This window comes from Semicossyphus pulcher, unplaced genomic scaffold (assembly GCF_022749685.1).
Source record: "Semicossyphus pulcher isolate SPU_LCO1_2020_fin unplaced genomic scaffold, fSemPul1.0.p SCAF_6, whole genome shotgun sequence".
Lineage (NCBI taxonomy): Eukaryota > Metazoa > Chordata > Actinopteri > Labriformes > Labridae > Semicossyphus > Semicossyphus pulcher.
Window position 1 is genome coordinate 9,834,095 of NW_027211737.1, and position 23,226 is coordinate 9,857,320.

At 43.1% G+C, this 23,226-nt stretch overlaps 1 protein-coding gene across 1 annotated transcript in view; it reads right to left on the reverse strand.

Moving 5' to 3' along the window:
• The window catches only part of LOC138610153 (transmembrane protein 132C), a 292,087-nt gene that overhangs the window by 108,589 nt on the left and 160,272 nt on the right, over window positions 1-23,226 (reverse strand). The window lies entirely within an intron of this gene.

Consider the following 23,226-nt stretch of genomic DNA (forward strand, 5'->3'; position numbering starts at 1 on the left):
ATGTAAGTGCAAGCATGCAGCTTTAGTTCAAGTGCACTGAGACCGTTTTAGAGGCCACATGCCAAGCGCCCATCATGCCCAGAGCCCCCATATGTCAAATGGTTAGTGGTCTTGCTGCGGTGTGAAACATGCCTGCAGGATCGGTTTCCCTGCTCACACCAGTGACCCTGTCAATCAAACGATCCAGGTCAGAGAGAAATGGATGAGGGGAAAAAGAAAATAAGAAAGTAAAGTGCAGTGTGAGGTGCAGAAAGGAGAGGCATGACAAAAGGGTGATGCAAAAGCCCTGAATGCCCTGAATGCCCCTCTGCGTGTGCATGTCTGCGTGTTTGCATTAATGTGTCTCAAATGACACCTCCTGCCAACATGGTTTGTCCTGTATAGGGCAGAGTTCCGCATTCAGAAAGGTCTTTGTACACACACACACACACACACACACACACACACACACACACACACACACACACACAGATACACAGGCACGCACACTCCCACACACTGTTCTTGGAGTCAATTGGCAAGTAAATGCTAGGACACTTTGCGTGTGTTGACACCTCTGGCGTAGGAACACTTTGTGTCGATTAGAGTGGCGGGCAGACAGGTCACTTTATGGAGGAGACAGTAAGAGACAGAGTGAGAGGAGAGAGTGACACAGAGAAGGTTTTGAGTGGACTTTTGACAGAAAAAGACTAAGTCAGACTAACAGGCAGCTCTCACGCACATAACAGATGGTAAAATCAGCAGCTGTGAGGACCAAAACCACTTAATACTTCCAGGCAGGCTGCCACAAATGGCATTTAAATACAAACACACCATCTTCGACTGTATATCCCTCAGCCCCCCAAACATTCATCCTCCAGCCTACCTGGACTTAAGCATTGTATAGTTCTGCGACAAAGCAGGCGCAGCTCTCACTCTGCCCTGCTGCAACCTTACATACTTCTTTAAGTGCCGTTTTACACTTTCAAAAAGTCGGATAATGGCTTCAACTTTTCAACTTAAACTTCATTGTTATCAAGAGGTAACTATGGCCTACAGACGCATCTATTGTTGTGAAAGACGAAGATGAATTTTTTGGAACTTTATGAAACCAACAACAAAAGCAAAAGTAAAATGTGCTTTCCGGGTAGTGTACGTGCCGTGTTTACACAGGTACGAAAATGGGCAGACCGTCTGTGAGCTCTTCTAAGGCCAACTAAACTGTATTGGCAGAAATGACATAGGAGGAGGGCAGCTCAAAATCTCTTGAAATTATCCAGAGATAACCTAAACTGTCCATCTATCAGCGAATATATTCATTCTCCCAAAGCTGCTATAAAACATCCACTACAGGAAACCTTTGCTATTGTGGCCTTTCTCCTAATGTTGGGAGGTTGTCAGCAGATCTAGTTTAAAGGGGCATATCATGCTAATTTCCAGCTTCTTATTTCACTCTGTGATACCTGTGGAGTAGCTTAGCATAATTTACAGTAAAAAAAAACCCATCATGTTTCTCACACTGCTGCTCTGTGCAGGCCCTCATACAGCCTCTGCCTGAAACGACTCAGTCAGCTCTGTCCCTTTAAGAAACCACGCCCCTACAAGTCCACTTTCTTCTGATTGGCCAGCTCTCTGAAGCCTGCTGAGGCATGTTGAGGCATGTTGAAAAAACGGTGTGAAACCTGGCGTTCACAGCAGCCTGCAGACTGAGCTGAGAAGCCTGGGGATTACTGCAACATACTTTTACCTACAGATTTGAAACTTCACCCACGTTTAGTCTGAACAGCCAACATTGTAACATTATATATATGTTTTAAAATGTAAAACAGCACAATACCCCTCCACACAACTACCATATAAGCTTCATTTCTTTCCTCTTTTTCATTTTGTACCATGCACGACCTCCACAGCTCATTTCTGGTACTTTGAAGCGTTGCTTTCATGGCTTTATTTTTAATCTCTTAATCGTTTAATGTCTGGCTCGAACACCTCTCTGGCCACATTCTCTGAGCCAGTTTATGGAAACTTATCTCTCAGCATCCACGGCACTACTGCTCTGCCCTTTCACAAAACACAAAATGAGTCCAAACTATTTAAAAGACTAAATTTCCAACAGTTGTTGACTGGTTTCACAACCAGCTCACATGTGTCAATCTGTCTGGGTGTGTAAATATTATGCAGGGTGCTGCTCCAAAGAGCATGTATGCTCAGACAAGTGTCCCTGGATAATAGGGAAAGGTTACACCCGGCACATGCATACAGATTAACCTCTCAAACAATATCATCTTCCAAAAATGGCATTCTCGCTACAATGCACCCGACAGACCAGTTCAAATTTTGAGATCTTCACTTCATCAAAAGTGATGTTTTTGCCTATAAACATTGCAAACCTTGTGATTGTGAAATATGCAATTGTTTCCCAAGCATTAGCAATCTAGCTACATTTTAAATACCTCACTAACTATGAGTAAAGCCACACAAAGCCTCACTATTCAAAGCCTGCCATTTCTAAATGCTGTATGGTTATTGCAACTGTTGTCTCTGGAGCTTTAGGGAGAGGCATTGTTCCAGTCCTGGGATTGCAAGCGACCACAGGGTGGTGCGATTCAATAGCATCGCCTTCAGAAAGAGAAAAACAGAAAGAGAAATAACAAATCACAGGAATACTGAGGCCGACAGAAAATGAAAAGTCAATGCGCAGGTGAAAAAGAGGGATGGAGGGGAATTCAGAGAGAGAGAAAGAGAGAGGAAAATGAATGGCCTATCTCCATAAAAGTAGCCATGCTTCTCAAGGTGGGCGCCAGGCAGCTAAAAGTCAACAGCCGGAGAATGGATAGGACTGATTGAATTTATAGGAGCTGCCTCCTTAGATCAATGCCACACAAGCACCCACACACACACACACACACACACACACACACACACACACACACACTCGCAGACTGAGAGAAAGTGCATGTTGGAAGCAGATTTGTTGTCCATCAATACCTCACTTTCTCCTGACTTCTGAAGAATTAGTAGGAGTGAAAAGCAGCAGCACAGCTTTCGTTTTAAACTTTATTTATTCAGGGATTGTTGGCTGAGCAAACATTGTGATTTGTTTCTTTCACACAAACTTTTTAATGCTCATTTATGCACTATAAGCTCGCAGACTGATCAAAGTCTGAAGAGTTAAGCTCCTTGCTTCATGGCAACTTTTAATGGGGGATGAACGCATTTTACCTGCACATTACCTGTCCTCAACGTCCATGTTGATCATCTGGTACAGCATGTTTACCTTCCTTTTGTGCAGCAGAGATAAGATGTGTCACCATGAAAAGTGTAATTTTAAAATGTCTATGTTACGTTTGGATTATTCAGGTTTATGTGACTTTCCCGGTCCGATCATTCTGTACTTTTACCGGGATAAAATAGCTGTAAGGTTTCAGTAATGCTCGGCTCCCCTGAGTAGGATTAAGAACAAGCCCGGGATTCAAAGCCAATAATTTATGAACTGAAAATGAGCATTTACTGTGTGTGTACTCACTTCTTAGGATCATTGATTTTATGACATAAATAAATTCTCCATTTTCTTCGATGAATCTTCTCACTCGAGGAGGAAACCATAAATCCTCTTTTCTGATTGAAATGACTTTTAAAGAATTGAAGTCACTTACATTGTTGTTCATTTACTGACTTCCCTATAGGGTCACATCACAATACATAGGCAGTGCAGTGTCAGGAAGTGAATGCATCATTGTTCTAGGCACATCAGTCCATACAACAGTATGTTGACAGGTGTAACGCTGGTGTAAACTGGATCAGAAAACACTGTATGTACTGTATTATATATATATGTTGGTATTATACTGTATTTAATCTACAATGTACATTATATCAATGTTGCTCTCACTGGTAGGAGGCACTTCACTACCAAACACTACTTGTTCGGTCAGTCTCAGTAGTGACTTACCATTTGGTGTATATGTGACATGTTAAAAAGTGATACACTTAATAGTTTGGAATAAAACAGTGAGTTCATGGTCTGTAATAGTGTTGGACATTTCATTGTGGATAAAAACATTGTATTCTTAATATAAGTTTAATAAATAGTGACTAAAATCATCAGGTCATTTAAAATAATTAAAATCAGATGTATGTAAACAAAAACAGGTAAGATACAAAGAGTGTTTAACATACATGGTTTACTCTGTCCTGTATTGTTTTAATATGTAGCTATGTTTATCTGTAATCTACTAAGTGACATGAGCGAGATTGTCTGGGATCGATTTGCTTTTGTCTCCGCCCACGTACCTGGGAGATCCGCTGTGTTTTACTGAACGCTTTTGTTGAGGAAACATCGCTGAATCACTCTTGTGATTATTTTTCCTCTTTTCAGGTATGTTTATGGTCATAGACCGCCGGTAGCTAGCAGGATTGCAAACTCAACATGGCGAAAACAGATGATTGGCTGTGTGTGTTTTAAATGAAAATAAACTGAAATAGTGTTGAAATAACTTGTATACACTTTTTTATTAATATATAGCTTTAGGAAACCTTATTCCCTCTGGGATACCCTCAAAAACAGACTGCGTCTTATATTCCAGTGTGACTTATATTCTGGATCTTACGGTAATATCAGGTCACCTGGAAGATTTATTCTGTATTTCTGTAAGGTTGCCATAGAGTTTTTAATAAAGTGTCCTAAACTATTTTTGTCAAAGAATGGTCAAAATTGCTGCTGCAGAGGCCGAGAGAATCCGACTTTTACACCACTGTACGAGCAAAACTCCATTTTCCTGAATGCAACTTGAAATGTCTTTTTTTGCAATCACCCCTGACTGTCCTTATCTTTCATCATTGTGTAGTGGGAAGTTTTTCTTTTTAGAGTCCAAGTCTGAGCTGATCAGGGTTATTTTCTCAGGCTGGATAAATCTGCTCCAGAGCCAGAGAAGTGGCTGTTTTCAGAGTACTTATCCTCATGACCTGTTGAGTGCCACTTTAAGAGACCCTAACTCCTAAGAGAGGCCACATGAAGCCTTTTGGTGGCTGAAAAAACTGCCTGCACACGTCCCCCAACCCTTTTATTTTTAGCGTGTCTCCACTACTTAAAAATGGCATTTTAACTGACTCGCCACTAAGAAGCCTAGCGACCTGAAAAGCATTATTCATGATGAAAAAAATCAAGTAACAAATGTGACAGGCACGCACACACAAACACACACACTTCTGCTGAGCCTAAGTGGCGAGTCCAGCACTATTAGTTACTGATGAAAAATGAGGGCAGGCAGGAAGACAGCGAGAGAGAAGCGAGAGTGAGGCGAGCGGAGTGCGGGGGCAGCGGGAGCGCGAGGGAAGAGAAGAGAAAATTAGAAGAAGGAACAGAGAGCTCTTTGCAAATCTGTATGTGTGTGTAAGAAAGTGGGGAGGACAGAGAGAGAGAGAGAGAGAGAGACAGGAAAAGATGTGAAGAGGGGAAAACAGGGACTTGGTTGTAGTGAGAGAGCAAGAAGCAGCGGTAATAAGAGGTTGAGAAAAGGGGGAAAGAGTGGGAGAGAGAGGAGTCAGACAGAGGGTGACAGATACAGAATGTGAACAAGACAGAAAGACAAAGAGAAAACACAGAGAGAGGTAGAGACATAGACAAGGATAGGTGTGGGCGTCATACACAACTTGTATCCTGTGTGCCTACAATGTGCTTTCTGTATATCTATATATACGTGTGTACTTTCTTTCAACTTTTTCTGTCTGGTATATGTCTTTGTGAGTCTGTGTGTGTCATATACCTCCTATATCCACTGCGAGAAACGTTAGAGAGACACAGGAGCCTTTTCAAGAACTCCAACACTTTACCCTATATTTTAACAGGAAGGACGAGGGCCTGAAAATCCCTTCAAGCCTGTGAATTTGGCTTGAAATCGTCAAAATACCTATAAAATATTAGAGTCTAATGATGCATCAGCAACAATCTGTGAAAATAAACATAAGTATTGGAAAACCTGGTTTAACAAAAGCTGTTAGATACTATTTGTCAAGACTGTGTGGGCGTGGCGGATCAGGTTTTGATTGACATCTGCGGTGCTCTGCACACAACTATCAGTAGGCAGTAGTCATTTCAACTGGTTACTGGTGAGTTATAGAATGTGCTAATATCCATATCATAGTTAGCATCTCCCAACAAGGCAGGGTACAAAAGGCACTTTTTCTGCACACAATCATGAGAAAACAAGTGTCACAAACCCTGTGAAACGACTCGCTTTACTATCAGAAATTGTTCAATTAGGTCCAAAAACAATCAGAAGGTGTAGACGAGCTGCATGATTAAATGTAATCTCCATTTATGTTAGTGGAGTGCTAAACTGGAAGTTAGCCCGATTGGGCGACGGAAGTCTCTACTGCACATGCTCTATGGGTGCATGGGCTGGTTGGGAATTCAAGCTCTGGGCAACCGACTCAACTGAGTTAGTAAATAGAATCATACCTCCCATCTCTATATGTGTTCACAAAGATATATATACTGTATATATGCAATGCAAAATGATGGCTTTGTTGTGGAAGTATCAATTATTGTTCAGCTAAGCTCCCCTCGCACTAAACTCCTGCCTCCTAGAAATTTACTTCCGTGGATGACCCATACCTCTAGCAGCCATTAAACCCCCATGAACAATGACGCTATCGCTGGGTTTAAACAGCTGAATAGCTATAGCAATAGCATTAAAAAAATAAACCCCAACCCCAAACCTTTTGGGGCCATGATGGCTTCATACCGTACCCGGGTACGGTTGACCCCCCTCTCCTCTCCCCCGCCGGTCAGCTTTGACATTAATAATTTCGTTCCGATCCCTGAAGCAGAAGGTGGCGGTAACGCACCGTAAAAACAAGGAGAAGAAGAAGAGTATCATCAACTATGCAATATTGTTTATGTTGTCGTTCCAGTGTAGAAAAGCGTGTGAATCGCATGATCCTAAGCCCATACAATAGAGTCGACCTTCGCACTATGCCTACTCATATCTTGTAGAAAATCTCAAGAACGACCCTCTCACCTACATTCATACGGTGTCAGCCACGGCCGTGCAGTTCAGAGGATGAGATCGGCGGTGCTGCACGCATACGCGGATATAAGAGGAGACATTCTTAAAAGCAGTCCACTTCCTAGTTTTGGAACAGCAGCTTTCACACCTGATGCGTACCGTACCCGAGTGCACATGAACCGTACTCGAGACCAGCTTTTTTAGTGGACCCGGGCACGGATCAACAAAGCTGGACTCTGGAGTCATGGTTCTTGGATCCAGGCCCGGGTCCCTAATGTGAAAGCCCCCTTACTGACTGATAGTTCAACAATAGTTCCAGCACTGTGAAGCTTTTTGCAGGTGTAGACATCCAAAGACAATTTGATATAATGTGTGAAATAAAAAAAGATACATCAAAGGGTTTTGTCTCATGTAGCTGACTTACACATACACTAAAGCAATCAACAGTGCTAAGAGCTTTAAAAACACAAACAAAACTTCAGAAGCATCGAGGAACACCTGCAGATCGTTTGATTTTCTGAACCACTTACTAAGAACGGTGGAGGGACAACAAAAGTCTTAGCTGCCGCCATGTAAGAAACATCTTTTACTTTGAAAAACAACAAAATCTTTTTGGATTCAATCAGAAATAAAAATCTGTGATTTTACTGAACACTGAGACTTATCTGTATTGTAAGTCACAAAGTATCCTAAGTATGTGCTTATCCTCGTGCACACACTTATAGGATGTACATATGATTATCTGCTCGGGTACTTCAGTGTTGAGATATGTAGAGAGGCAAAAAAGAAAGAGAAAAAGAAACTTTAAAGAAAAGCAGCACCACAGGGTCAAAGAAAAAAGTCTGCAAATTAATCTCCCTTGAATTTATAGGTTTCAAAGGTTGAACAAGTGTGTGTCTGTGTGTGTGTGTGTGTGTGTAAGACAGAGACAGAGAAAATGTAGACGGATAAGTCTTCCATGAACCTTTAAATCAAAGTACAAAGGTTGAACAAGAGCGTGCTTGTGCATAAGGCCTGATAGTGTGCATGTGTGTCACCTACTCCAGCATGTATCTCTCTCCTAGCGCACACACTTGTAGAGAGTCGGCGACTGTCTGCAAGGATCACTTGCGATTAATCCCGGGGCATGTGCCTTGCTCGAGGGCAAAGCAACTCAACACATCAGCATGACGGATTAAAAGTATCAACGCAAATCCCCTTTTCATCATGGAGGCCTTAAACTGCATATCAGGAGCAGAGACAGCGTTGTTTCTTTCTCTCCTCACTCGCTCGTCTGGTACGTTTTTCTTGTTCCCTCGCTAAAACTCCAAGATGAAAAACTTTATCGGTGTTCCTGGCAAAGACGTGGCAACTTTGAGGAGAAAGCCAATGCAAATTAGCAGATTAGAATCAAAGCACTTATGAGAAAATGAGTTGTGAAAATTTAATTGCAATCTAATTGTTAGAAAAAGCCATTCAAACGCTTTATAGGAAGTGTGTGCTCTTGTGTGGCGCGGGCATTCATGTACAATAGGCTGTGTTGTACCTAGTAAGTAAATCTGCTGAATCATCCCCCTTTTTACACACAATCCTGCTCTTTCATTTCCTGTCTGACATGCTCGTATAGGCCACCATCCCACCCTGCTCCCTCTAAAAGCACACCATCAGCCACTTACCTCTGTTTAGCATAGCATTGATTTACAATGAGCTAGCTTAAAATGTCACCAAATGCCCTGGTCGATGCCCTTTGGGTTAGCTTCCATGCTAATGTCCCTGGCCAATTGTTGGTGTGGGCTAATGTGCTAATCAGAGATATGTTTACCCTAAGGGGGGGAGAAGTGTGGCTACACTTTGGCCCACTGCCAGCTCGTTCAGGTCAAACACATGACTCAGGACAGTCTGAATCAGAATCGACTCTGTGTCCTGAGAGATTTAACTTTGGGACAAAGCTTCAGGTCTTTAAAGCAGCAGGTGCACACAGGACTCAAAAGGTGCGGAAGTTGCTCTTTTTCATGTTGCTGGCATGAGGTGCTGAAAACAACTTACCCGTTCTTTTCATCAAATAACAGTGGTCCTTTGACTTAAACAACTGAAATGCCAACAATTGTCTTACTCAGCTTCCCATATCAAACATACAGCTACAAAATCACTCTGAAGTTAGTATAAGATGCTGACACGACCGAAGTTAATTACCTACTATAGCTTATTATGTAAAACAAAATGATTAGTAGTAGTAGTTTCCTGCATTCACAGCTGCATTTACAAATGTGCAAAATATATAGCATGCTAATCCATCATCCATGCACATTGTGATGCCTGCCTACACATCTGTTTAGGCTACATGCATGTAGCCCACTGTACATGTGTCCTTGTTTCTGACAGCATGCGATTACACTTATACATGTTATGGAGTTTATGTACCCACGTGTGCTACAGATCCGAGTAGGTCAAGTGTAAAGATGGCTCGGGGTTAACTTTGACTGACCTCACTGTTAGGATAGTTCCACATCTGGCTGGCTGTACATATATATAAGCATGTGCAAACCATCATGAGTGGAAGCTAATAAATCTTGGTGAACAGTATCTTAATAAAGGAGGTAAGTTAAATGAACTCAATCCTTAACTTAAATTGGACGTATCTCATCCTAATGAATTAGCAGTAACTAATTCATGTCAAAACATGTTGAGTACCGGTGCGGTAGCTAGCCTACGGTAATGTTGATTGATGTAAAGGTGGCGCCTGCAATGGCGATCGTGATAGTGCATGTCCATTGAAATTTTTTTTTAAAAACATTACATTTCACGTAAAAATATTAATCTAAAATATTAGCAGCAATAAAAATCCAATGTAATGAGGTGTATCTTATTTGTCCACGTGAGTGTGAACATCTCACATTGATTTGAGGACACTGGGTCACATGACATGAAAGCTATTGATAAAAAAAATTAACCTTTTTTCTATAAACAGATGAAAAAATATCTTATACATGAATTTTACACTATTTGTTTTGTGTTAATGCAGCTTAATATTTTTAAGGTAATCGGTTTCCTCAATTGAAATGAGTAGACACAGGAGAGTTTTGAAATATTCACTCACTTTAAGTTCAATACACTGAATGGAACTGTTAACTTAATGTATGTAAGCTACCTGCACAATAAATAAACGAGTGAGGTTTCCTCAAGTGGTTTGAGTTGAACTAACAGGTTTTACGGTGTACTTGGGAACATTAAGTGCTCACGTCTTTAAAAAAGTACAGCTGACTCAAATGAAGCATAAACACAGAACCATTTCACATGACACAGTTCACTTCTTTTACTTACTTTCCCCAAGGTTATCAGTTTCCTAATTTTTTGTCTTGTGTGTCCTTGGGCAAGACAGTGAACAACAAATTGCTCCCGGTGGCCATCGGGTATGAATGCATAGATCCTGATTGGATATTGGTACTTAGGTCATTGCCATCAGTGTAGTGTAAAAGCGCTTTGAGTGGTCAGAAGACTAGAAATGCGATATTTAAGTACAGATCATTTACTGTGTCCTCTTTTATATGTATCGTCTTATTGCGTGTATCTGTTCTTGTATTAGCGCAGCTGGAGATGAAAGGCAAATTAATTTCACTGTGCTTGTACTTTGCTGCAATTAAATGTGACAATAAAGAACCTTACTCATTTTTACTCATCAATTTGTTCCTATCGCTGATTAAATTGTGTTTTTGTTAAACGTTATTGATCAGGAAAACATACAGGACTGTGAAACTTCATCATTTATCTGCCCATATTGTCACATTCTAAGCATTTAACATCATTGTGCCAACACATTTTGAACACATCATTCTGCGTGAGTTTCCTTAAAAAGTACATTGTTGAATGACAGCTCCATATTTTGATCCAGGCCTTACAGTCATCAGCGCGACGCCCTGAGAGATGTGGGTTAAGTAAAAGCTGTGAAAAAGCCCTGCGCTGTGTTTTCCTTTTAAGGAATTCACTCTGAGTTTTGTTTATATCGGATTTTTGGTGGTTATTTGTCTTGTAAGAGGCACCGACTGGAGGTCGGAGTCCACGCACCTTTTTGTTTGCCTCTACATCACTTGGACTACTGCGAGACAGCTGAGACCATTTTCCTTTAGTAAAACTCGCAGCATCGGGCTGACAGAAAACCACACCTTTGTTTCTGTCTGATTTTAATGCAGCATAGCACTCCTTTCTCACCCCCTTGTCTTTGGCAGTTTTTCATTGGATCTGACACCGAACACAACCTGTAAAACTCTTGCCTCAGCAGTACAGGGGTAGAGGAGGAGGAGGAGGAAGACAGAGGGAGAGAGAGAGAGAGAAGAAAATGGTGAGACATGAGCGGAAAAAGAGCAGCGAGAATGAAAAGGCGGACAGATGGCAAAACAGAGAAAGAGAGGAAAGAGAAACGCTTGTTAGCACCTCACTGGCCCAAATAAATATAAGATGACACACCTGACTGATAATTAGTCTCAAGAGCATTAGTGCCTGTGTGTGTGTGTAAATGTGGGTCTGTGAGCATGTTTGTGGGTTATGGTAAAACTCTGTGTGCGTGTGCGAGTGTGTTTGTGTGTAATGGAAAGCAGGGCAGAGGCCTTTGCATGTGTCCAAGCTAATGGGTATCCTGGCACACATAATCAGAACCGTTAATCACAGAGAGAGAAAGAGAGAGAGAGAGAGAGGGAGAGACCGAGGAAAAAGAGAAGTTTCCAGCGATGCTAAAATGAGGTGGCGAGGAGCGAGAGGAAGAGGTTGAAAAGTCAATAGCAGCTGGAAAACGGAGGGAGTGAAAGGGCGAAATGGGACAGAGCTGTCATTTCATTTAATAGGTGACCTATTTCATCTGGTATTTGTTGTTTTCTCCCCGCAATAAGAACTCCTGTACTCAGTCTCATGCCCCAAAAAAACACCTTGGAGTTTAATTACATGGAGCAAGAAGGAAAGAGATCGAAAAAGAAGCAAGGGGGGAAAAAAGGAGGCGGGGGGGAGACGAGGAGACGGAGGCAGGGAAATGGATTTTACTTGTAGTCGACTAACTTGCATCATTGCCCGGGCTTAAGTCAAATCCTTAAGGGAAGATTCAATCTGAAAAACAATCCTTTTAAGTCTTACCTATTGTTCTTGTCCGAACCAATATGTGTAAACAGGGGAAAATATGCCACAGCAAATAAGGCAGATTCTTAACACACACACACACACACGCAGGGAAAGTAGTTCAACACACACTCTCCTCCTTCCTGTCTCTTTAAATGAACGTTGGAGCTAAAACACACACTTTTCCTATCATCATAACACCATCCCGTCCTCTGCTTTAAGGCGATACTTTAATGTCCTTGTGTGCTATTTATGGACTCTGCTGTTTGTCCATTCTCCCTTGTGTTTAGCTTGATGTTATGTTGTTTGCTTATTGTTCTGTTCTTCCTCTGGGGGGAGAGATATTTTTTGCAACACCAATTAGGGTTTTAATGTCTCACCTGCACAGATTGTACATCATCTTTTTTTTTTTTTTCAGGTTTGGCCATTTGTTCATCGCAAATAAATTAAACAATAAAAAACATAAAATCTGAGCAAAACAAATCAAAGAGATGGGCCCAGAGGCTGCTCTTATACTTAAAGAGACACTGGGATGTTACTGACTGCAGCACAGTGGTGTGGTGGTTATCACTGTCGCTAAGCAAGAAGGTTCTGGCCTTCCTGTGTCGATTTTGATGATTGCATCTCTGTGTGTTCTCACCGGGTACTCCGGCTTCCTCCCACAGTCTAAAGACAAGCTCGTTAGGTAAATGGTGACTAATTGCCAGTAGGTGTGAATGGCTGTCTGTCTCTTTGGCCTGTTTCACACATGCACTCCTGACAATCTGCGGAAGAGTTAATGACAGTCAGCCCCTGACGTTTTCCAGAGTTGCCCTTTCACACATACATAATAGGTACGTTAAAAGGGGTAGCAGCTTAGTCTTTTGGTCATACATGACCGAGTCCCTTCACCCTCGCCGCAACTGATGAACAATCTCCTCAGTTTGCAGACATCTTTGCATTTGTAGTCTTGTAAATGATCCTTCTTCCCCAACCTCGGATGTTTTTTTTTTTTCATCTTGTTATGTGTCGCATGATGATGATAAAGTCTATTCACACATGCAGCCCAACCAGAAAATATGGGGACATTTTCAGGAATGCATTGCATGTGTGGCTTATGTGACAGCCCTGTGATTGGCTGGCGAGCTGTCCAGAATGTACCCCACCTCTTGTCCAATGACAACTGGACCGGCCCCCCTGCGACCCTGAACAGGATAAGTGGTGTATAGATAGTGGACATTTTTTGTTCTAAGAACTTCCTGAGAATGTTATGTGCAATGTTCTGGTAATGTTTTGAGCGGGACGTTTTTATTTGGTTCCCAGAATGTTCCTTTCAATAGCAGGAGAACGTTCTCTGAGAACATTTTGAGAAAGTTGCAGTAAGAAAGTTCGTTTTGTTTTCGTTTTGTTTTTATGTAACATTGAGCAAATGTCTTATAAAAGGCGTTCTGACAGCCTTCGAAGGAGGCGGTCCACAGAGGATGCTCCATTCATAGCCTGCGTAAACCGTTGAAGCCAAACTGAAATGAGACAGTCTGGTCTACCCTTGCGTCAACAAACGCTGCTCCTGTGGCCTAGCAACAGGTAGCTAGCAGGCTAACTAGCTAGCATAACTAAAGTGGTGTAACTTAACCTCTTATTTTAAAGATAATTTGTTGTGTATGTAAACGTGTATGCCATTCGATTGAGCTGAAACCAAAAACTTTTACTTTTTAAAGTTTATTTCTCGGCCGTTTAAAAGTCTGCCATTTCGTTTGAATTAGTGCGCAATGCATCTTGGGATAGGATCCATCGGGTGCGGGAAACGGAGGATGCACTTGTCGGCCGCATCTGAGGGAGCCTTCGAATTGGGACAGCATTCGACGCGCTTATGTGATGCAATCGGGCTTCAAATACAGCCTTCGAAGGCTGCAGCCCCTGGATTGGGACACAGCTATAGTGTAATAGCACGGTTAAACCCTAACGAAATATATAATCTGACTCTTGATCACATGACCTTCTTCTTTACATATTTCAGTGTCACATAGATGAACTAGCTCAACAACCGAAATGTCTTTTTTGTCATAGAAAGGGTTATTGGTAGTTTCCCAGAAGGCTGTGTTTCATAATGAAGAGGCCGATCTGTTTTTGTAAATTACGGGCAATATGTGGTATTACTGAGCTGGGACGAGCTGAAAATGGATTCAGTTTTACACACACACACACACACAGACAAACACACACACACCAATCAAGCTGCTTTTTACATAAAACCTTGTGTCAGCCTCTATGATTGATTGTAAACAATAACTTTAGCCCTGGCAATCTCTTTGTGTCTGTGTGTGAAAAACTGTGAGAAAGTGCGTGCACATCCACGTGCTGATGTGTGTGTCTGTGCGCGTGTGTGTGAAAAGCAAGGTAATTAGGTAATCAACAGCTGTGCCCGACAGACAGGAAGCAGCTTGTTAAGAAAGTGAAACGGAGATGGAAATAGATAATGAGAGAGAATGAGAGGTAGAATGAGCCACATATAAACAGAAAGAGGGGGGGGTAAAAAAATAAGGTTGAAACAAAGAAACGCAGCAGGGAAATACAGAGCGGGGTACGGGGAGGGAGAGAGAGAGAGAAGCATCAGACGTGAGGACAGGTGCTGCTGTCAGCTATGAAACACATGTAAACCCTTTATTGACAGGAGGAACCAATTACTGACAGTGAGCCGGGGAGGAAGGTTTTCACTGTCACACCAGGAAGCACAAACAAACCTATGTGGAGAAGTATTACTGTTTTTTTTTCATTGTCAGACACCTGGTGTTTCCCTCAGTGGATGGACGATGTGTCAGCTTGTGTGCTGAGAAAGACGGAGCAGCCGGAGATAAAACTCCACGCTGCAGGGCGCAGAGGTCGCTGCGCGGCGCGGCGCAGGAAAGCGGAAAAGACAAAGAGGCCAGATCTGAGGTTTTTTTCTTTTAAAGTCTTCATTGATTTCCCATCTGCTCTAATTTGACCTCAATGCAAAATGTTACAAGGCCAAGAAGAAATATAAAGAATAAAACAAACTGGTGTCTGTAACTGTGGCCAAACACCACAGTGTTAAGACACAGTATTCCTTTTCTTTTGCCATAACAGTTCAAGCTGTGTGTCCTAGACTACTACTTTAGTAAATGTAGTCAGTTCCAAATACGGACCTTGTTTTGACAGTTCGGTGTAATTTAAGACTTTTAGGAATCAAAGACAACTGTGCAAACATGTCCGTACAGTCAGCCTCAGTTTGGATTAACCATCAGTGTGAGCTCTTCCCTCATGAAGGAGCAGCAAAGAATAGACCAGCCAATGAGGGCAGACTAAAGGCTTTATGTGCTCAGGCGCATGGAGGGTTTGTGTCACCTGACTCCCACAGGTTAAGATAATACATATGTTTGGTTAATGGCTTAGTAAGAATCCTGACTTTCCTTAACTTAAAAAACTGGATGTAGAGTGGGTTGTCCACTGTGGGAATATCAGTGGTTTGATTCCTGGCTCTTCTAGTGAGCATGTCGAAGGCTCCATGGTCAAGTCACTTAACCAAAATGGCTCCTAAATGGCAAAGCCTTATGTGGTTTGGTTTCTGTTTGAATGAGCGCATGAATGTGGGTTTGAATGCAGTGAATGGCATGTAGTGTAAAGCGCTTTGATTGGTCAGAAGACTAGACAGCAGCTATATCATTGCACACCATTTACCATTCAAAAAGAGCTTTAAGTGCCAAACGTGATCATAAAAAAACGTATGCTTCAGTTGTTATTGCAGGACAACATATGAAATCCATTGGCACTTAAAAAGGTTCTGTTTAAACACTTTACATGGCACATGTGTACTTTAAGGCCCCGTGTCCACATGGCGCCTTTTTCTGAGCGGCAGCATCTTTTTTCCAATTATTTCCAAAGAGGACAGAGCGTATGCGGCCGCCTAGAGCTGAAGCGCTGCAACCAGCGTCTTTTTTCAGAGTTGAAAATCTCTGAACTTTTCAGAAAGGCGCTGGTGCCGTCACCGCCCCTTTTTTTTAGGCAACCAATCAGATGGGGCGCCACTCGTCACCCTGGTTACCACCAAACATAGAGGAGCAAGTTTTTTCGGCCGTTTCTGTACATGTGACAAACAAACAGAATCACAATAGAGACCAAAAAGCCTGTTTGTGGGAGTAGATCGGCCGGACACTAAATGTTGCTGGTAAGAGAGGTGCTTTTGTCACCCTAGGCTTGTTAGCTTGTTGCTAGCGTGTTGTTAGCTATGTAGTAAGTTGCTATGTGGACACAAGGCCCAAGAACACTTCCTCATTATGTTAGCAAAAGTTATAAATTGGCAGTATTTCATTTTCACCAAATCATACTTTCTGCTGAGAAGTAGGAGTTTACAGTATAAATGTGATTTCTATGAGGTTTGCTTTTACCGACTGATGGTTGCAGTAGATCTTTTTAGTCCCAAAATAAAACACTGGCAGTAGTGTCGAAGTCGTGGACAGTGTGTTCACCTGTGAAAAGGTAAAGGCTGTTGGAGAAAGATTGGTAGATCACAAGTAAATCTTATAAGGTTCTAATGATGAGGCAATAAATATACACCTAGTTTAGTCAAGAACCCTTTAGTCGAAGATGATTTCTGATTCAATGCCCTGATTCAGAAACTTCATGTACAGCTGGTTTCAGAGTTTGAAGGCTTTGCACAAAGCCTATTAAGTTTCCAGCTGTAATTTGGGGACTGAACAACAACCACACTGAAAGAGTGTTGAGGTCGAACATTTCATTAGAGCTTAATTCACTGAAAAACCTTTGCTTCAGTTACAGCTCACCTCTGCTGGAGCTTGTGTTGAGATGAAATGGAAATACAGAATAACACTGAGGACATAATGAATGTCAGGAGATCGTGTCACAACACTGACACCATCTCTGGATGTATTAGAGCTTACTCATGCAGCAGTTTTTAATTCCATGTCCATTTGTAATATTAATGTAATCTATCTAACCTGTGACACATTTACTTGCTGGAATGAACTCTCGGTAGAAGCCAGTTAAAGTCTGGTGATGCAGTCCGCCTGGGAGCCGCGGCTGCAGCAGAATATCTATTTAAATGAAGTCGCATTGCCAAGACTGGACTCAGCTGTCCCTGTTGGTATTTTTAGATGGTGCAATGGCTGTAAAAATCGGTCGTAGTGCTGGAAGTAATAAAGCCAAGGTGTTAATGGCTCCTTGGATAACTTTTTTGCAGAGAGCAGAACTGGCACACAGGAAGTGGTGTGTGTGTTTTGGTGTAGAAACAGAAGTTAATTTGGAATAAATAAAAACAGAACTGGGTCATTAGTGCCTTGATTATGCGAGACCGCCACCAGGGATGTGGAATCTGTCAACAGGAAGCAGGGGGACATGGTGATATGACGCTGTGACAGCATTTGATTGACAACTGGTCTAAAAAAAACAAACTTAAATGAGTTAATAAATTGATTTAATGACGCAGTTCCTCTCCTTTCCCAGCTCCAATTTACTCTAATTTACTAACGTTATACAAAACAGCACCGTCTCTTAACTCATTCCCTTCCTGTGCCTCTTTTTCTTCCCTATCATCCGGCACATTGTTGGCTCTTCCACCAGTGGACATCTTGCTCTCTGTCTTGCTTTCCTTCTCTTCCCTCCTTGTCTAAGCAGAGGAAGAGCCGACATGGGGCGCCGGTTTAGCTCAGTGGTTAAATCATACGTCCCACAGAGGCTCAGTCCTCAACGCAGAGTCCCTTGGCTCGACTCTGACCCTTGGCCCTTTGTTGCAGGTCATCCCCACTCTCTCCTCCCATATGTCCCACTGTCCTATCAAATAAAGGCAAAGGCGTCCTAGATTGAGGAAGTGTAGTTTTATGTAGTCTGGCGGAGGTTTTCCAGAGTCCACTGGAGAAACAGATAGCGTCCTCTCCAGGCACAGAGCCAAATTGCATTTTTTTCCCGACCATAATAGCATTAGCTCCCCATGATAGCATGATAGGAGGTTGAAAATCCTTTTTCCTCCATCCTCTCCTCACCATGCCGCCCTCCTCCCCGTCCTCCTGCTCCCTGATAAAAACACAAGCTTTCAGCAAAGCCATGAAAGAAAATGTAAAAATTGGTTACTCCTCATTTGATTTCTCCTCCCCCTCCTCCTTACTATCCTGTTCATCTTCCCTCCTCTGTGAGCTGGCTGTTACAGTGATAAAAGTCAAAGCAAAGTATCCTCCTTTGACTGCTCTCCTCCTCACTCGATGGTTTTTACAAAGTCGGGGTTTAACAGCGTGTCAAAGATCTCCTCTGAGGATATTACTGTAATTCATTATTTGAAAAGCTTTGGAAGGTAAAGAATATATAATTCAGACATTTGTAGAATCATCCATTGACTTTTAATGACTTTCTTGTCTGGCATTAGGCTGTATTCTTAAATATGATGTGTATATGACCCTAAAAGCTACACCTTTCAGTCCTCTTTCTGCCCCTCCTGAAGTCGGCCTTTGAAAGCACCAGGGTTCCCCAGCCCACTAGATGACAAGATTTCTGCCCCATCTCCCAAAACCTTCCTTTCTTCACTCCTGCTTCCCTGCCCATTGAAAAACAGCCTCCCGTCCCGCATCCCAACAAAGAAAAGCAACTTTTTTATCTCCTTTTCTTTCCCTTTTCGTCTTTGTGCAGATCCTTTTAGCCTCCTCCTGGGAGACGGACGCGCCCGCTCCCCTCGGTTTGTTTGTTTCATTCGTCCGCTCCGCGTGCTCGAGAGCTCGCAAGTCAAGGACACAAGCTCAGTTTTTGATTTACACGATGAAAAGAATTAATTAAACGGCAGCGGTGGGACCCTGGGGTTCCCCGTTGCATAAGGAGGGTGGGAAGCCGAAAGCAGGAGGGCAGAATGAAAGAATGGAGCTGATCGGGGAAAAAAGGGAAGGAAGGAAGGACAAGAGGAAAGAGAAAAGGGCTGGGTGAGAGAGTGGAAGGGGGGCAAGTTGTTAGTAATGAAAGAAAGGGAGGACATGTGGGACGCAGGGAGGGAAGGAGCGGGAACAAGAGAGCAAACAGAGAGAAACAAAGAGAAAAAGAAGAGCAGGAAGGGACCGGGATATCTCCGTTTGACACCTCTTCATCAACACACACACACACATACACACACACAGGGGACGGGGAGTTAGCGTTAGCATCGGCACTGACGCTCGCTCTATGACACTGTGCATCTCTAAGGAGAGGGACTCGAACACGCCGGGTCCGCGTAGGTCGCCTTAATTAGCCACACATCCCGCTACGCAGGCTCCCGGGGGGGTTTAACAGGGGCATGGAGGGTGAGGAGACGAAGGATGGGGGGGGTCGGAAGGGAGGGTGAGGACAAGGGAGGAAGGGGTATTAGAGCGAGGGGAATAAACCAATGGGATTGGAAGGTTATTTAAAGCGTGGCCTACAAAAACATTCAGAAAAGTACAGTGTGTGTGTGTGTGTGTGTGTTTATGACCATCCATGTGTGTGTTCTTTATGAACCCTGTGATCTCATGCAGCATATTCAATACACCCAGTATTTGCATGCATGTGTGTGCGCCTGCATGCGTCCTCGCTTGCACACATGTATGCATAACTGGTGATTGAGCGTGCTCAGGTGGGCGCGGGTCATTTCAGTGAGTGACAGAATGATGCTGTGCGCGGCTGTACACATAAACCCCATCCATATCTGCGAGGCCTAATTAGCCGGCCCCAGGTCGGCGCTCAGGACCGTGATGGAGCGGCGAAGCACCAAAACACACGTAATGAACACAAATGCTGCTTTTATTCCCACCGAATCTCACTTTATCCCAGCTGTCTTTATGTCTCTGTTTCCTGTAATTGACAGCCAGCGCTTCCCTCCGCTTTCATATAAAATGTCTCATAACCTGGAGAATTACAGGAGTGTCCTTTGTAGAGGCGTCACTTTTCCCTGCCAGCTTTATGAATGGAAACTGCGGCCAAAGAAATGCAGTAAATTGTGTTTTTTCGGGGGCTGTCGCACAGGTCAACTTACTTAATTGGATGACAGTATGAACTCCAGAGGAGGTAAGTTATGGCGCACCTTGGAGACAAGCTGACGGATCCCAGCTGAAGGTACAAGGACTTAAATCAAATTCATTCTGATGACCCGAGCTCCCAAAAGTCTTACCTTGCAGGCTGACAGGTTTATTTTAGGAGGGTTTATTCACTTGCTGCTTCGCCTGCAGTGCTTGTGTGAACGAATCCGCCACACAGTTTTTCCACTCTGATTTGGACCTAAAAACCTAAAGTGGTCTCTTTTTTTGGAAATACGCTTTTCTCTCACTTTCTCGGCCCCTTAAACCTCTTATTCTTCCTTTTTTAATATCTACTTTTCTTCCTCTTACATCTCCCTCCCCTTGCAGCAGCCTGGCTCCAACTTCCATCTCTTCCTTCGTCTTCTCCTGTCTCCCGTTTCAGTCCATCCTCACCCACATTTTCCTCTTTCAATTCCTCCTCCCCGTCCCCTCTTTTGTCAAAGTCCTGTTCAAACGTTTAAGTCTAGATGCCTGGCATCTTAACAGCTCTCACTGACAAACTCTGGTCCAGCCAAAATAAAAGCAGTTTGGAAATGAAATGTCTGTCTGGTACCAAACTAGTCTTCTGTGTCGAGATGTGAGAAGACATAAAAATAACAAAGTAAGTATACGTTGTCGACCTTTCGCAAGCCGAACATGCTCGTGTGGAATTGAAATAGAAAATAAGAGCATAAAAAAAGCGAATTGTTGATCCGAAAGCAATCCAGGAGGAGAAAGGGAAAAACAGAGTAATGGAAGGATGAGGTGAAATAGAAAGAATGGCAATAATGGAGAGTAAAACCATCAGTGATGCTTCAATAAACTGCAAAGAAAAAGACATTGTTTGAGTAAATGTGTACATGTGGGACAGTATGGCGACAATTTGGCCCCAATTGTGCAATCAGGTGAGGAGGGAGGAGGGAGGGGGGGGCAGGATAAACAAAGACTATTACCACTGAGGTGGCCATTTCCCCCTGCTCTTGTGAAAACGGAACCCTGCTGAGTGTGTGTGTGTGTGTGTGTGTGTGTTCAATTGCACAATCATCCCTGTGATTTTTTTTCCCTTTCAACTGCAAATCTATACTCAGAGGTGGAGGTGTTAAAGTACAGATCATAAAAGCTTTCTATAACCTCCAGGAGGTGGGAAAGCAGAGTTAGAAGATGGTGAAGTAAACATCTTTAGGACTGCATGGTGAAGGGACACAAACTCACAGCTCCACAGGTTTCGGTTGTCAGGAGGTTTCACATTTTGAAGCGCTTGCAGGATTGATTGAGGTTTAAGGACATGTTAGGTGCAGAAAGTTTGATATTACAGTGACAGAGGTTACTAAACAGGGTCAATACTTGTTCACACCTCAATGTAATGGGTTCAAATAAAGTTTGCAGAGGTGTTTCGTACAAGTACTGCATGTACTAATATTAAGATACAAATCTTTAAAGGGCCAGTTCACTGATTTTCAACCTCAGTCCTATCATGCTATCATGGGATGCTAGTGCCATCGAGGTAGAGAAGAAAATGCAATTTGGCTCTGTGCCTTTGGAGGACGCTATCCGCTTCTCCAACAGGCCCTGGAAAACCTCTGCCAGGCTACGTAAAAACGATTCTGTACCGCTCTGAGCCATTGCCTGCAGCGAAACGGTAGTATTTCGCTCCAGCGTTTCTCGCTGGGCCGTTCCTTTCAGAGGGAGTGGCGCAATGCACGCTGGGTGTTGTAGGAATGTAGAATAGGCGAAACCACGTGCTGTATGTACAACTTTCTCCACAGCTATGGCGCTAATTTGAAATATTATCGCTTCTATTGATTACAGAGAACACCAGCTTTGACTGACAGAGGCTTTTGACAGGGGGCGAACTGCTCCTTTAAACTGAACTGACTATAGTGAATCACCATCGTCACGTATCTGTCAGCAGCAGGGCTTCACTCATTAGTCACTTAAGCTGTTATACACATGCTTAATACAGCATGTTACTTCCTCAAAATAATTCTAAATTAAAAAATCCATCCATCATCTAAACTGCTTATCCTGTTGAGGGTTACGGGGGGCCTGGAGCTGTACCCAGCTGTCGTTACACCCTGGACTGATCGGCAGTCACAGAGAAAGACAACCTTTCACGCTCACACCTGAAGGCAATTTTAGAGTCACCAATGAACCCAACGAGCATGTGTTTGGACTGTGGGAGGAAGCCGGAGAACCCTGAGAGAACCCACGCATGCACGGGGAGAACATACAAACTCCACCTCGTCCAAAGATGGATTTGGAACCTCCTGGCTGTGAGGCGACAGCGCTAACCACTGCACCACCGGGCAGCCTCAAACGAAGAGAATCTGATTAAATACTTGAAAAACAAAACGGTTACGGTGATGTTTTCACTTTGAAGGATGACGTGTCTGCTGAGCTCAGCAAAACAAGAGACCCCTTAGTAACATCAAAGCTTTACATTGAACAAAACTACTCAAATTAGCAAAGTTATTTGTGATTTCCACAGCCTCTAAAATACTGTGAGTGAGTAACCATGACAATATTTCTGTTGATATATGATGAATGCATACCGACGACTCCCATTGCATTCGACTGTGCAGGTAAAAGCAACACTAACTGCTGCAAGTTCTGGTTGTGTCTTCACGCCTAGCGTGACGTGTCATGTAATATGGTTCAGGAAAAGGTGAGCAGTAATGTATTCAGTGCACAGCACTCATGGGGAGACATCCGTGTGTGTGTGTGTGTGTGTGTGTGTGTGTGTGTGTGTGTGTGCGTGTGTGTGTGTGCGTGTGTGTGCTTCTGTGATATCAGGAATCGTCTCTTCAGGATAAAATAGGGCAACTGCTTTGGCCCTGGACAGAGTGATGGTGGATCATGTGTCACACAGAAGAACACACACTAATTGATTCTGTATGCTTATCACATAAACATGTAGGAAAGAAATATCCCTCAGTCACACACACACACACACACACACACACGCACACACACACACACACACACTGCAGTGAATGAAAATGGGAGACGAGTGTATCTGAAGGGAATTCTCTATTCTCTCTCTCCAGGGACAAACACAAACAGCAACACTGTCGTGCTCTCGGCCTCCTTCTCTCTCATTTGTTTTGTTTTATTTCTCCGTCCCTCACTTTAACTCTCTCTCTCTCTCTCTCTCTCTCTCT